This window comes from Lactuca sativa, chromosome 8 (assembly GCF_002870075.4).
Source record: "Lactuca sativa cultivar Salinas chromosome 8, Lsat_Salinas_v11, whole genome shotgun sequence".
In the NCBI taxonomy this organism is placed as follows: Eukaryota; Viridiplantae; Streptophyta; class Magnoliopsida; order Asterales; family Asteraceae; genus Lactuca; species Lactuca sativa.
In genome coordinates, this window is record NC_056630.2 from 283,711,415 (window position 1) to 283,724,022 (window position 12,608).

Here is a 12,608-nt window from a genome sequence, read left to right on the forward strand (position 1 = left end):
TCGTCGGTAACAGGGTGGATGAAGTGCCTGAGTAGTACGAGCATCTTCGACAACTACTCTTCCGAAGGTTCTGAGTTTTCCCGGTCTAGGTCAAGTCTTGTGAGTATAGGGTTCCATCACTCGGAACTTTAATCTCCTCATCCACTCTTCTCAGAGTTTAATTTATCGCAACTCTCAGATTTCTGGGATATTCGATGTGATGCTTAATTTGGGGGATTAAGCGTGAATGGATGGTCGTAGTCAATGTCCTTGACTCTTACGACTCAGATTTCTTTACCAACCGAGGGTGTCAGCTACTATGTTGGCTTAACCGGGATGACAACAATTTCGGATTTGTGGTCATTATAGTAGCTCAATCCGTAGGGGTTCTCTTAACTCTAGCTCCCATTCCATGGGATAGGATGAAAGGTCTTACTTATGAGGTTCGTGGTAGGGATCATACTCCGCTTAACCACTAATACTTGGTGTATGCAAGCTGTATATAATTGAGGTCGGTAGGATGTTCAGTTGTGCGACTCCACCCAGACCCACAACCCATGGAGGAACAGGGAGTAGGGAGGAAGAACACATCTTAAATCTTTTTGATCTCAATTATATACCACCCATACGCATATACTCAGTTACAGTGGTCACTCCCATGAGTTCTATCCTCTTGATTCACGAACCTGATTGCGAGGTGCGAAGGGTCTTTCTGGGTTTCTACTGAGTATGCTTCGGGTGGTTATCGTCTTTTGGAATCTCTGTAGTGTCTTTCGCTTCGGTTTCTATCTGTCTAAGAAGGGTTGGTTAACAGCACGCGGTACCCCTCTCCTGGGTACTTTGGAAAGTTTGAAATAAGAGTGACGGTTGATGGATCGTATTAGTATTTATTATATTTATTTTGTTTAGGTTCGGAAGAACCTTTATTTGCCGAAATGGCTACGGAGAAAGTTCGTTTTACACAACACTAGGGATTTAAACATGGTTGCACTACGTCGAACTATGATTGATAGAGTCGTCGAAGATGGCAAACTTCGACATGATACAATAGGAGGGTCGATAGAGTCATGTGCCGTACGAGCACACAAGTTCTAGGCGTCTCGGGTTTCGTCCTGTGTATCACTGTCACGGATACTTGGACCGATACAGTCGACGCGGAACTGTAGAGGGTCCTGAATGTTTCTTAGTAGAGTACCTTTTCATGAATGGATTCTCATGAGGCATTTCTATAATCGCCTAACATATACTAGTCATGTATAATTAAGGTGGGGAGGACTGTTGACTGAGCGACTCCGCCTTAAATCCACAACAAATGAGGAACAGGAAATGAGGCGGTATTCACTCACTCTAGGTCTATCCATCTCAATTATATATGGCCGTAACGTATATACTTAGCCATTATAGTTTTACCTAATGAAAATTTTAAATTTTATAACCGTGCTGCGACTTTCGCCTTAATGGGGGAAATAATTATATTTAGAATTAGCCTTTTAATGTTTTTGGTTAGTTATCTAAGATTGAGAGGCGTACCAAAATCTACCTGGTTCCTTGATGCTTCTCCCTAAGCATTAGAGTTAGACTGCTCCTGTGTCCTTGTCTTTTCCTTTGGTTGGGTAGTCCCTTTTGAAGTGTCCCATTTCACCACATAGGTGGCAAACTGTATTGGTCGCCGCATTGGTGGTTGATGTAATGAACTCAACCGGGGCTCTGCAGGTACAAGAGGTGTGCCCCTTCCTGTTGCACCTAGTGCATAAGAGTTCTCGACAGCTATCATGATGGTGGCAACTGCTCTTGCTGTAGTGGGGATGGTTTCCTAGGTATGGTCTTCTGGAGGTCCGGATGGGAGGGTTGGCATGGGTATTGACTGTCTCCGCTCGTTGCCCTTCGGAAGGACCTTGAGCCGCGTACTTCCCTCCTCGATCTTGAGTTTTCTCTTTAGTGGAGTTGGCTGAGGTTCTTGGGTGGCTGTGTACACAGAGGTTGGTTGCTGCTGTCCACCACTAGGATCAGAATTCCCGATAGGGCTCTTGCTAACATTGGCGTTGTTAGCATTTAGTTGAGCCATGGTAGCTGCAATGGCTGCCGAGACTGTAGTCTAGAAAGTAGCTTCATCGAGTAGGAGAGTCGGTTTCTTGCCGGCGGATGGGTTACGCTTCCTCGGAGGCATGGTTTTTCTATACGGAAAGGAACTCAAGCGGATGAGAGACGATGACTAACCCTGGACATATCTGTCCTGAATATATTAGGCATAACTTTTCCCGTGCCTCGGATGTTGGTTGTCTGAGTGTTGACCTACATCCCTATGATGTAGTCCTGGTATTCAAGGTAGGAGTATGAGTATCGGAAAAAGGCCATAAGATGGGAGTCGTTCCTACTACGTTACCTTTATACTGGGAAAGGTTTCACTCTCTGGTCTGGAAAGATTTGAGAACCGTTCGAAACGAAAACCGCGGAAAGAGAGGCTCATGAAGGCTTATGGCTAAACACTCTCAATAGAGGTGTGGGGATCCGCTCTAATCGTGTAATTGCGACAAGAAAAGGCCATTTTACCAAACACATAGCGTGAGTAGTGTAACCACTAACTCACTAAATTGTATTATTTTATGGGTGTATTAGCGTGACGAACACGAGGAAAAGACACTTCTTGAGTTCCATGTATTGGCTCCCTCTGTCTACCTTGTAGCTTTGACTGGGACCGGCGTTGGTTTCCTTCGGTTAGTTACCTAGGGTTTTCTTCTCGTATAGACATATTGAATTTCTACTCCGTCTTACTCCCGATATTGACTCTGGGTGTCATCACTTCATGATGGATGACTGGAAATCTCGGAAGTTTAGGCGGATTTCTCACCGATGTCCCTATAAAGATATAAGCACTTGGTGGTTTCAATAGTCTCGACCTAGTTCATTTATTTCCGAACAAGAAATCTTCTCAATGAACCTCTACTGGGTCTGAATCAACTCTTCTGCCGAGTACTGAAGTGGATAGGGTTTTCTACATGTTCGTGCGAGAATGGAAATGTCTAAAGAATCCTAAGAGATTATTAACATTTCACTGGATGATCCATATCGAGTCCTGCTACGATTACACAGGGTATACAAATCATATATAGCTTAGATCCGATAGGCCTTCGAATATGTGATACTACTCGATATCCACATCCAAACAAGGAAAAGGAAGTAGAGCGAAACCACACATTCTTAGCCTATGGGATCCTTATTTTATATAACCTTGGGAGTATACTCTCTGTAATTGTAGGTATATCAATAAGGATCTTTTTAGTTGTTCACACAAGGTTGTCTATGGATCCTAAAATACCCCTGTGGTATTTTAATTTCTTGTTTGTTTCTTATCTTCTGAATTTGATTCTGGGATTAATGTGAGTCTTTTAGTATTCCAAAATACTCCCATAGTATTTTAAACTTTATGTTTGGCTCTAGCATTCCTAGTTGGTAAGTTTCAGACCTGTTGCAACACCACTATCACTCCCAAGCACACGTTCATCGCATCTCGAATAAATGTAGTTGATCAGGTTACATTTATTCCAGCTTACGATTACATAACTGCCCAGGTTTGACGGTAATGCTCAACATCCGAAGACTTTTATTCTTGTTCTTCTTGTGATACTTGTGTTCGAGTGTTTAGATTATGGATGTTCTTATACTTTGGTAAAATATGGTTATATTTTAAAGTATAATTCTTGGCCAGAGTGTTTTATCCCTATGTATTTATAGGCTGTATATCTTTTATGAATTGATATACTTAGCTCACTATAAACAATGCTCTGATACCAATCTGTCACACCCCAAAACCGGAACGGCGGAAACGTTCTGGGGTGGATGACGTCATGTCAAGTATCACAACATATGTAGTATAGTAATCAAAGTACAACAACCATTGCATTAATAGTAATAGTTTTACATGGTTTACATTACATAGAACGTCAAAGTAATACAAGTAATAGTATAAGTGCAGCTTGGTACTAAACAGTCTTCATCAAAAGCTCCGGGGATGTACCTGTCTATTGTTGACCTGAGAATACATGTTATTTGAAAGCGAGTATCAGCATTTTTATAAATGCTGGTGAGTTCATAACTATTTAGTGTCATTTGTGTAAGTTCAAAATAACTTTATAAAAGTAGTAGTTTTAGAGTCTACAGTGTATTAGAGTCCTTTCCATAAAATCCTATATTTTCTAATTAAAAGCAGTCTTCTACCAAGACTGGACAGAGTTATGTTGTAAAAAGTTAGTTTTCCCTTAAACACTATCATTATCAAAATACGGGATTTGATTCTAAAGAAAGTAGGAGAATATCAGGGAAAATAACATATGCCTTAGCAGTGAGGACTACTGACTAAGGCAAAAGGAATCATAGACTCCAGGAGAGTATCGAATGAACGACACGCCTGGCTCAGTCTAACAAAAGGAGACATAGACCCCAGACGGTATCAAATGAAAGATACAGCTAGTAAGGTCTAAAACAGTGAATACAGACCCTAGACAATATCAAATGAAAGATACAGCTAGCAAGGTCTAAAACAGTGACTATAGACCCTAGACAATATCAAATGAAAGATACAGCTAGCAAGGTCTAAAACAGTGAATAGAGTGTTAAAAACCCGTTACCTTAAGAACATGAATTATAAGGTAACCCCGACATACTCGTAACCATACTGATAGACACTAGAGAACTAGATGCCCTGTAAGCGTCTGTGTAAGTGTGACATTTGTCACCCCTTGGCTTGGTAGGCCGTGGACTGTAGCTAGCAGTCATGGTGCAGGGGTGTCAATCCCGTATAGATCTATACACACAATGTCCCTCTCCATACAAGAGACTCTGGTTACGAACTTGACAACGGAGAAGGCCGTGTACTAAAGATGTATCTCGTATAGTGAGATCTGATGTAAAATAGTGGACTAATGATAAAGACTCACAACTGAACTGACTAATGTAAACCTATATGTCTATGCTTGTATACATAATATGTAACTAATGATCAAACGACCTTCGGACAGACATACGATCCCACCAGACCACATCTCAACGAAGAAAAGGAAATAGGGCGAACTAGCCTTCCTAAGTCCTTTAAACATTATATATATATATATATATATATATATATATATATATATACAAGCACAAACATACATTTAACCTATAGGAACATTTAACGAAGTTCAAGTGTTTAACGAAGTAGAAGTGTTTCACAAAGTATAAGTGTTAACAAGTAGGAGCTTATTGTGATGTAGAAGCGTATTGGGAAGTATAAGCGTATCGTGAAGTATAAGCGTATCATGAAGTATAAGTGTTAACAAAGTAGCAACATTTAGCTAAGTAGGAGCATTAACTAAGTAGAGGTATAACAAGGCAGTAGAATCTAACGAGGTAGGAGTACAAAACCTGGAAGAAAACTTCTGTGAAAACTTTGGAAAACCATTATACTTAAGAAAATCACGACTTTGTATTCTTTTATAAAATAAGTTTGAAAACCTTTAGAAATTCCTTGGAAACCTTTCATAAACAAGTTTTAATCATAACTTTAATAAAACAATATAAGTACGAGTTGAACAAGTAAAGACATTTTAGAAAACCATTTACGGTATCATTCTTGGTAAAACAGTTAACAGTGTAATAAATCCTTGTGAATGCGGGTTATCAATCACATGTGATTGATATGATAACTGGCATGTTTAACTTTTATTCCCCCCATAAAACATGTAAAAACATTTATAAAGGTTCATTCAGGGGTATGAACTCACCTGTTGTTAGTGGATCGAACGAAGGTGTCGGGTAGGTGCTCGGTGTCAAGTAAAGACTTGAACACACTTAGTGACCTATTAACATATGATAACATATGTTTACATACAATTAGTACATATAATACTAATTAAACAAGTATACGCATCCTAAAGTGCGAAAAACACTTTGATAAAGTGCTAGGGGTGTCCCGGGTAACATTTAAGGGTGTGTATGGCTTAGGTAGGGAGTTTACTCTCCTAAAAGTCACTTTATGTGATTTCATGGTTGGGAGGCCACATCCCCGATGAGTTTACGGCCGTAAACTCATGGGAGGAGTGTTTTTGGATGATTTCAAGTCCCATGTGGTTCTAGAAATGGTTTTAAGAAATTGTACAAGGCTATAGGGGTGTTTAAGGGTCCAAGAGTTTACTCCCTTGGAGTTTACGGCCCAAAGGCCACTCCTTGGGAGTTTACGGCTGTAAACCCTATGTTTTATGGTAGTAAACTCTCATACACCCCATTCCTTGATTTCTAGGCCTTTGGTTTAATTCTAACAAATTCTAGTAAGGGTATAGGGCTCTTTAGGGGGCTTAAACTCCCATTTTGCATGGTTTAGGGGAGTTTACGGCCTAAGCACATGCTTGAGCCATGAACTCTATTTCACCCCTCAGATGTTTGTGTTTAATTGTTCCAAAGTCGAAATAGCAAGTCCCTAAGCCATATCTTAAGTCTAAATGTGATTTGGAAGTGATTTTGAGGCTTGATTTGCATGTTTTGAGGAGTTTACAGCCTAAGAATTCTCTTGGGCCGTAAAACCTCTTTCAAGCCCCTAAACTTGTTGATTTGAGGTTCAAACACTTCTAGGCTTAATCCTAAATTAGTTTCCAAGCCTAAGGGAGGGAGTTTTGGGCATTTTGGAACCATTTAAGGTGTTTACGGCCTAAGGAGGTTCTTAGGCCGTGAAGTCCTTTTAATTGGCTTTCTTGGGTGATTTTTGAGCTATATCAACAAGCCATGATGTTTGGAATAAGTTAGGGTAAGGGGACTTACGTTTTGGAGGCGGAAATTCGCGGTTTTGAGTCAGAAACGAGCTTCAGAGAAAGGGTAGAGGGAGGAAATGGGTTTAGGGTGGTAAAAGCTTCAAATGGAGTATCCAACTCCCTATATATATATATATATATATATATATATATATATATATATATATATATATATATATATATATATATATATATATATATATATACCTTGGGTGTTGCACCCGGTATACGACTACCCGATCCTAAAGCTTACTGAGGTTTAAGCTTTTTACCCGGTTAAATGGTCGTAATAAAAATTAACTTTTTCCAATTAAATGGAAATGTAAATTATGTGTTTTTATTTATTTTATCATGATGATAACAACATAAAATATAAATAAATAAAACATTTATTTATTTAACGACCTCAAATTAACGGAACTTTTATAAAATAGAATATTCCGTTAACGGAAACGGGGTAATATAACGGAATAAACTTTGGGTTGTCACACCCTCTCGGCCAATCAGCTTATGAATTGTTGTTGTCTCCAGCTTAACTTTATAGTGAAAGAGTCGATAATTCTCACAGTCAATGGGACATAAACTGGAGGCACATCAAGTGGCACCATCCGTGGTACTCCGCGACAAATAGCCAATGAAGAAAACCCAGTTTTCGATGCGAGTCCTATCACAAGAATGCAAAAACTTGGAGGAAACCCCAAAGAAACGCCACAAATTGCAACAGTAATAAAAAATAAGAACGTGATGTTAGAAGGCCAAGGAGAAGAGGGAGGAGAAATGATTCAAAAGAAATTAGAATCGAAAAAAATAGAAATGGATGAGTTTGAAGCCTTCAAGAAGTTTATAGCCATGAGGAAGCGGCAGATAGAAAGAAGTGATCGGAGAGCTAAAAAAGGAGAATGAAGGGGATTTGGTTTCGATGCACACCATTCAAACGAGGGTCTCAGACGAAACGAAAGTAAAAACTAAGGGAAATGAAGGAAGATTGAGTAGAAAAGAGAAAAAAAATAATTTTGGGCCCTTCATGTCCTGAAAAAGAAAATAACTCTCAAAAAGATTGAGAAATATCACTAGAGGTTGTAGAAGCAAAACAATACCACCAGGAGCTTTAGATGGATCCGCAAGATACTGGTTTGAAGTTTGCCTCTTAAGAGTATAGGAAGCTTCGAAGAGCTATGTCATAAGTTCTATAATAGTTTTATCCAACAACGAAGATTACAAAGAAATGTATTAATAGCATCCAACAAAGCCCATTTTAAGTGATTCAACAAGATCAGCCGAAAGACGCAAACAAGAGATGACCCTATGATCATAACGGCCTTTAACTATGAGCTCTTGGAGGGGGATTTATTTCGCAAATTAGTAGGAAGAGTGTAGATGAATGCAGAGACAATGATACACAAGGTCAACCGCTTCCTAAGGCAAGAAGAAGGGAGTGAAGAGAAAGTAAGGATGGAGGGGAAAGCAGTTGCAAAAGGTGGAAGACGAGAAGAACGGACCAGACAACATCATGCGCCTTTTTCTAATAACAACCCTTGGTTCAGTCAAAATCAAAGATCCGCACGAAGAGGAAGAAGCATGCAACATGATCGATACTAGCCATACCGACACGAGATGTATGAAGCTCACACTCCAAAAATTTCGAATAAAGAAGGAAATACTGACCGAAGACAGAAATATCTTCGAGGCCTGAACAAATACTACGATTTCCACAAAAAGTTGGGTCATACAACGAAAGATTGTGAAAGCCTGAAGAGAGAAAAAGGGAAGAACCAAACACCTAGAGAGGGAACAGAGCATGCTCCAAAAGGGAAGAAGTACAAATATATGATGTTTAGATTTCCATGATACGAGGAGGGGCATACTCTATGAGTACGCTTAGCATACGAGCCCGCTTCTGGATCGCCCATGCACCCACATACGTTGGGCGTACGTGGGAGTACGAATAGCATACACAAGGAAGGGGAAAACCCTAATTTTTAGGGTGTGCACCCTATTTAAACAACTTATATGACCTTTGGACATCCTATTGATCTGCCTCCGTCACTCTCTACCCTAAAATTGAAACCCTAAGTGCTTTTTGTGAGTTTTGAGCTTGAAAGTGGGTTTTGGTGATGTTTTTGGTAACGTAGAAGAAGAACAATTGAAGGTTGCTTGGGATTGGATTGGGCTTGTAGATCCAGGTTCATCTTCATCTTAGCAAGTCATGTGAGGTAAAAAGCTCCCATCTTGAAGATTTTTTATGCTACACCTAACTCAAGGTGTTATTTATGTATTTTTGGGTCTTTTGAGCTAAAGTTGGGTTTATGGTCTACTCCATAAGCCATGGGGGTTATATCTTAGCTCAAATGAGGTCCCTTTCCATAAAAGTGCAACTTTTATGAGTTATTTTGGTACATGCAAGAGTTAGGTTCTTTGTTATGGTTTTGTTTGAGTTTTGGGCCTTATTAAGTCAAGAATGGGTGTAAAGTTGCCAACTTTACGTGTTAAGTCACTTTATAGAATAAGATATGAGAGTTTGGCATGTTGGCTTAACTGAATAAGTGCTTAATGGGTTGGATTGGTAAACTGGGGAGTATGTGGGGCGTACCCAGCTAGTATGATGCGTGTACTAGCCGTGTAAGGAGTATGCTAAGCGTACGAGCTGGGTACTGTTGGGTTTTGAGCATTCTAACACCTAAGTGTACATGCAACCCTAACTACCTTGGATCTATGTTTTCTCTATTATACATGCAAATATGAACTTTCCAAGGTATTCATCCTAAATAGCATAATAACATTGATTCATATGAATATATCAAGTTAGAATTACATACCTCTTTGATGTAGAATGTCTTCATGAAGCTTGAGTGCCTAGTTCCCCAAGTGTGACACCTCAAATGGTTCACACAACACCAAATACACTTGGAATAACTTGAGAGATCATACACACTTCATGAAATCGGCTAGCCCTTTTTTCTCACACATAGTGGCCGATTTTCTCCAAGAATAAGATCATTATATAGTTAGGGTTACACCATGTAAACCCTAATTGTCATGTCCTTTCATTTCCATGATCCATGGGTACAAATACACCATGGAGCATTGTCACACCCCCAAACCAAGGATGGCGGAAACGTTTGGGGGTGGAGGACTTCATGTATAGTATCATAACAACAATGGCAATAGTGATGAAAGTAAACGCAACCAACATATATATAATTGAAAGAGTTACACCATTGTATGAATTACATTTTTCAAAATCAATTACAATATGTTGACAAAATATGAAATGTTTGACGCCCTAACGTCCCATCCTCAAAATGCACTTGATTTCCTGTTTAGTGATTTCCTGAGAATACAAGTTGTTTGAAAAAGTGTCAACACAAAGGTTAGTGAGCTCATAAGCATTTGTAGATGGTTTATGAAAAGCTTTTTCTTATAAAAGTAGTGTTTGTTCCAGAAAAAAATCCAATATTTTCCTTTATAAAGTTATGTGGTCCTAAATTCCAGAACCAAGAATGACAATTATTTTCCATACTTAATGATATAACCATGGTTTTACATTCACGCACACCACACGTAAACTTGTTAACTTAAATTATGAGACATTCTCCTTCCGTACGTCCGAGTGCGAGATCTAAATTCCTGGTAGCTATATCCAGAGTCTCTTGTAGGGAGAATGTGATAGTTGTGTATAGATCTATATTGGGTTAGACACCCCACACCTGAGCTGCATGCAACAGCTAGACTGGCAGGTCTGTGGTGACAAATGTCATATCATTTTTGCGACGCCTAAGAAACGTCGTGGTAGGTTCATTCAGTCATAGTATGGTTATAGCGACTCACTTAGGAAGTTAACAACTCATAAAGTTTACGAAATTTTTTAGAATCAAAAGGGGTTTTTTTTTAACTTGTATTCCCCCCTAAAAACTTGAGAAAACATGAAAACGTAGGGGTATGAACTCACCTTGAGTGATTTCAGTAGATGATTGTTGAAGAATGGAAGTGATCAACGCAAGAACACTTGAAGATGCCTTGAAGATTTTCTAGAATCTAACATCAAAATGATGGAGTTTGTGTAAGCAATCAATGATTTGAGTAGAATGAAGTGCAATAATCACAAGGATGATGAATTATACTTACCAAGAGAAGAATAAAGCTTGAAGATCAGCCTTGGAGTCTTGAAATAGAGAGAAAAAGTTTGAGAGAAAAGTTGTGTTTGATTTTTGGTGAAATGTGAGCAAGTGAAAGAAAATGAGGAGAGAGGTTGAGTGACCAGCCCTAAAAACATGGGGATGGCTTGTGAGAGAGGTAAAAAGTACAAGGAAGTGACAAGGTATGGTGGGGAGGAGTGTGGGTTAGGCATGGTGTAGGTATGGGGGTTGCTTGTGTCATAATACAAAGATAAGTCAACACTCCATCTCTTGTACTTCACCTACTCTTCTTGGATAAGGTTTATCCCCAAAAACGTGGATAATTAGTAAATATGGGGTCTTATATGTTAAAATACAGTTTTGGGTGAAAATCCCGCGTTAAAATAATTAAAAACGAAGCTAAATTGAAGTCGTAGTCGAAAACCGGAAGGAAATGGACTTCCAACGAGGCCTCTCGGTCTTGGCCGGAGGTTCGGTCCCTTCTGGTGCTGGGCGATAGGCGAAATGAAGCGAAACAGCAAGAAGCGAAGGTTAAGTTTGGTCCAAAAGCGTCAGAAGCGAAATAGACCGAAGGGCGAGCAGGAGCAAAATGGACTGAGGCTCGGGTTCGGGCCTTGTGCGAGGTTCGATCCTGAGTGGACTTTCGGTTCAGCTGCTGGGTTTGGTTCTCTTGGTTTCGGTCCCTAACCCCAAAGCGAGCAAAGGCATGTATGCGACATTCACTTTCATTAGAAGAGCTCTAACTTGGTGGAACGGTAGAGTTAAGTCGCTTACTCCCGCAGTGGCAAACTCTATAAGCTGGGAGGATTTAAAAGCTTTGATGCTGAAGGAATATTGCCCAAGAGGTGAAGTGCAAAAACTGGAAGAGGAACTCTGGAACCTCAAGATGTCGGGGACGGATCTCAAAGCTTATACTGCCCGATTCAATGACTTAGCACTCCTCTGTCCTGCAATGGTCACTCCGGAGGAGAAAAAGGTAGAACGATACCTTTGGGGGCTATCATCCTAGATTCATGATAGTGTACTGGCCTCAAAACCTACTACCTTCGAGAGTGCCAAGGAATTGGCACAACAACTTATTGACCATAGGGCCAGCCATGGTGCCGTAACCACCACCCCCGATCAAACAAAGGGAGGAAACAACAAGAGGAAGTTTTGGAGTAACAAAAAGAAACAGTCGGCACCAGAATCTGCGAAGAAACCGCAAACTGTCACGATTCATGCTGCCACTACTCCATCCACTCCGGCCCCACCGAAGCAATATGCTGGAAATCTCCCCAAGTGCAACAAGTGCAACTACCACCACAATGGTGCTTGTTGGGAAATGCACTGTAATAACTGCAAAAAGAAGAGGCACACTGCATGATTCTGTAAAGCGTCGGCCCAAAACACCACTCAAGCCACCACTGTCGCCAACACCGGGGCAAGCCAAACCTGTTACGGCTGTGGAGAGGCAGGGCACCTCAAAAGAAGCTGCCCAAAAGCACGAAACACTAATGCTGGGGGTACAGGAAGAGTCGTAACTTTAGGGCATGGAGAAGCAGTCAAGGACCCCTCGGTGGTTACTGGTACGTTCCTCCTCAATAACTCTTATGCATGCGTACTTTTCGATAGTGGGGCAGAAAGAAGTTTCGTAAGTCACCAATTCAAACATTTACTTAAGCAAAATTCCCAGTCATTAAAAGATTCATACGTCGTAGAAATGGCAAACGCA